The sequence below is a fragment of the Coenobita brevimanus genome, chromosome 61 (assembly GCF_032717465.1).
Source record: "Coenobita brevimanus isolate Jiangsu-jjx chromosome 61, ASM3271746v2, whole genome shotgun sequence".
Lineage (NCBI taxonomy): Eukaryota > Metazoa > Arthropoda > Malacostraca > Decapoda > Coenobitidae > Coenobita > Coenobita brevimanus.
Genome location: NC_137014.1, coordinates 23,841,815 through 23,846,141, shown reverse-complemented (window position 1 = coordinate 23,846,141; position 4,327 = coordinate 23,841,815). Strand labels below are relative to the sequence as shown.

Below are 4,327 nucleotides of genomic sequence, written 5' to 3'. Positions count from 1 at the left end.
TTGAGATGTCAAGTGCAATGGCAAAGCTTTCGCCAAAGTCCCGAAAGGAGGATGACCAGGAGTCTGAAAGGTAGGTGAGAAGATCGCCAATGGAGCGTCCCTGACGGAACCCATACTGACGATCGGAAAGAAGGTTGTGATAGGAAAGATGCCTTAAAATTTTTCTATGAAGAATTGACTCGAAAACTTTTGAAATACAGGACGTTAAAGCAATTGGACGATAGTTGGAGGGTTGGGAGTGGTCACCCTTCTTTGGGACTGGCTGAATGAGAGCAAACTTCCAGCAAGAAGGAAAGGTACAAGTTGACAGACAAAGACGAAAGAGTTTGCCTAGGCAGGGTGTAAGCACAGAAGCACAGTTCTTGAGAACAACAGGAGGGACCCCATCAGGCCCATATGCCTTGTTAGTACTGAGGCCAGTGATGGCAGAAAATACATCAACTGAAGAAATTTTAATGTCAGCCATGAGAATTTCAGAGGGGGGAAGTGATGGAGGAACAGCACTGGAATCGTCTAAGGTAGAATTGGAGGAGAAAGTCTGTGCGAAGAGATCTGCTTTATCAGTAGAAGAAATAGCTACAGAACCATCAGAGTAGAAAAGAGGAGGGAAGGATGATGAGGTAAAGTTGTTAGAAAGATTTTTGGCAAGATGCCAGAAGGAGCGGAAAGAATTCGAGTTGGAGAGTTGAGAGCATTTAGTATGGATGAAATTATTTTTAATAGCGCGAAGAACAGACTTAGCACGATTCCGGGCAGAAACGTAAAGATGATGAGATTCAGGGGTGGGTTGGCTCCGGTACCTTTTGTAGACCCTCTCCTTGTTGCGGACAGCATTAGAACAAGCGTGATTAAACCAAGGCTTTCTTGCGTTAGTCAAAGGATATGAGAAAGGAATGTATGCTTCTATGCCCGAGAGAATAACCTCCGTAATGCGCAAGGCACACTCAGATGGCTCACGGCCATGGAAGCAATAATCATTCCAGGGAAAATCAAAGAAGTACTGCCTGAGGGCCTCCCAGTCTGCGGCTCCAAAATGCCACAGACAACGTTTCCCTGGAGGGTCCACAGGCCGTACCGGAGTGATAGGACAGGTTAAGGTAATAAGGTTGTGATCGGAGGAGCCCAACGGAGAGAAAAGATTAACAGAGTAAGCAGAAGGATTAGTTGTGAGGAAGAGGTCAAGTATGTTGGAGCTCTCTCCAAGGCGGTCAGGGATAATGGTAGGGTGCTGTACAAGCTGCTCTAGGTCATTAAGGATAGAAAAGATGTAGGCTTGTTCACCAGGTGGATCCGTGAAAGGAGAGGAGAGCCAAAGGTGGTGGTGAACATTGAAATCTCCAAGAATGGAGATTTCAGAGAAAGGAGAAATGGATAGAATGTGTTCCATCGTAGAAGTAAGATAGTCGAAGAATTTTTGATAGTAGAATTAGGGGATAAGCAAACAGCACAGATATATTTAGTCAGAGAATGACAGGAAAGCCGAAGCCAGAGTGTGGAGAATTCAGAAGAATCAAGTTCAGGAACACGAAAGCAAGATAAGTCGTTGCGTATATATACACAACAGCCACCTTTGGCTTTGAAATGTGTCTAGAGAAAGTAGGAGGATACAGAAAAGGGTTTGCTGTCAGTTGCCTCAGACAGCTGAGTCTCCGTTAGAAAAAGAAGGTGAGGTTTAGAGGAGGAGAGGTGGTGCTCAACAGAGCGAAAGTTAGAGGAAAGGCCGCAAATGTTGCAGAAATGAAGAAGAAGAGAGTCAGACAGTGGTTCCAGGCACCTTGAGTCGTCACCGGGAGAGGGGCAGATGGTGTGGGCATTTATGGTCCACCCCCCTGGGGACTCCGAGGCAGGTAACTTACCTTATCTAACAACATAGTCTGGCAGGCGATTAGCATTCAGTCCAAGATGGCTTTATTTTTATTACAGAACTTGTATTCTTCGTAAGGGGAGTGGAGTAGCAGTTACGACACACACACACACACACACACACACACACACACACACACACACACACACACACACACACACACACACACACACACACACACACACACACACACACACACACACACACACACACACACACACACACAATGTACAGCGATGTAAGAACTTTGCATCTTATTCCAGCTAACGTCAGTTGAATTTATTAATCCTCTTGTGACTGGAACAATTCTCGTATTCTATTCCAGCTAACCCCAGATGACTTATTCACCTGAGAGTGTGTAGGCCGATTAGAGTATTGGCCTGCCATGTAAAAAATTAAACTGTTAAGAAAGATGTGGAAGGGCGCATTCCAAACCCACTGGAATACCTTCTATAATGGCTGTTCTGCTTGACCACATCGGTATTTCATTATGGCGTCGAATGGTTTGACTGCCAAATTTCCTTTAAATGCAGATCATTTGCAAAATCTGGGTTCTACACAACCTAGTCAGAATCGACTCAAAGTATTCTCCCCACTTAACTAGCGTAATTGCGATGGATCACTTTTATTTCCTTGGTAGAGATCGTTTCTTAATCGAAACTTTTTTTTTTCCTAACCCAGTTCATTGTATATGCATAGAGCTTCATTGTATATGGATAGAACTGTGTATCAATCCTGTGATTATTTTATGTGATCAATACATTGAACGATCCACAGTAACTGCATAGTGGGGAAAAAATCCTGCGAATATGAGACAAATTCATAACACCTACTACAACTCTCACCATTATCACAGCCACCGCTAACACTACCACAATAGCTACGATTAATATTACCATGACAGTTAGAACTTCACCCGTGTTACCACCATCATGATCACCATTTCCAACTTCCCAACTCTACCACCACTACCACGGATACAACCACACCTAACCATACTTCACCATCACAGACAACCACCAACAAAGTCAAAACACCTGCATCACACTCACATCCCACCACATCAGTAACCACCATCCTGCTACCACAACCATCGGCACACTGTCACCTTACTGGGTCATCATCACACTGTCATCATAATCGAGCAAACTATAATCAAAATCCACCACGCCCACCACGGTACCATACCATCATCATCATCACGGCCCACCACACCATTATCACCACCATAACCCACAACTTACCGCACCATCACCACTACAACACACCAAATTCCAACCAAAACCCAACACACTTCCGCATTACCTGCTCCACCACCACAACCACTGATCGTATACGAGTAACTATTCCCTTTTAATTAGGTTGGTTTCGTTCCTTGCACATTAAAAATTGCGTTTTAGTGATGATATTAATGACAGTTTTAATATTATCAGTGATGATGATGATGATGATGATGATGATGATGATGATACTACTACTACTACTACTACTACAACTACTACCGCAACTTTTTTTTTTTTTAATCACCTCCACCCATTGGGGAATGATATTGTGAAGATCAAAACCAACCTTCCCAATACAGTTCACCATTTGGAGTTGTAACTACTGCAACTACTACTACTACTACTTCTACTACTAATAATAATACCACGTACCACGTTGAGTACACCGCTTCCCGTCCGATCAGCGAAGTTAAGCAACGCTGGGTCTGGTTAGTACTTGGATGGGTGACCGCCTGGGAACACCAGATGCTGTTGGCATCCCTACGTGTCAAGTGGGGTTGGTGAAGGATTAGTGCCCCTCCCTGTAAAACAATTAACTCTAAGCCCTTGGCCACCCCGTGTGGGATACATGGCGTCTGGCAATGAATGAATGAATAAAAATATAACAACAACAACAGTAATACAGTATTAGTAGTAGTAGTAATAGTGGTAGTACTATAGTAGTAGTAGTAGTAATAGTGGTAGTACTATAGTAGTAGTAGTAGTAATAGTGGTAGTACTATAGTAGTAGTAGTAGTAATAGTGGTAGTACTATAGTAGTAGTAGTAGTAGTAGTAGTAAACAAAAGAAGAAAAAAAACACATCAGCAACAATGAAACTAATACACGTTAAAGGTGTGCTAATCATTTCTTTCGTGAAGTAGCATTAAAACACTAGAAAGTACGCAGAGAGCGCATACATCCGCCAATGCAATTGCCATTAAAAAGGATCCGGATACGTGGAGATAATATATGGAATACATAGGATCCGGATCCGTCTCAAAATTTAATCACTTGTTCCTTGACCCATCCACTCCATAATACTACATTGAAAGGACCTGGCGTGGTGGCGTCTTCGTCGTGGGTCTACCCCCCAGAGGCTGTCGAAGAGAAGAGGAGGACAGCACCACCGCACACCCCCGTGGCCCCTCACGGGGCCCGAGAACCTGGGCGTGGCTTCGGTCGCCCGGGCAAGTGCCCAC

The 4,327-nt window shown here is 43.9% G+C and overlaps 1 pseudogene; it reads left to right on the top strand.

The window, feature by feature from the left end:
• The first annotated feature begins 3,504 nt into the window (after positions 1-3,504).
• On the top strand, positions 3,505-3,624 carry LOC145403840 (5S ribosomal RNA; annotated as a pseudogene).
• The last annotated feature ends 703 nt before the right edge of the window (positions 3,625-4,327 follow it).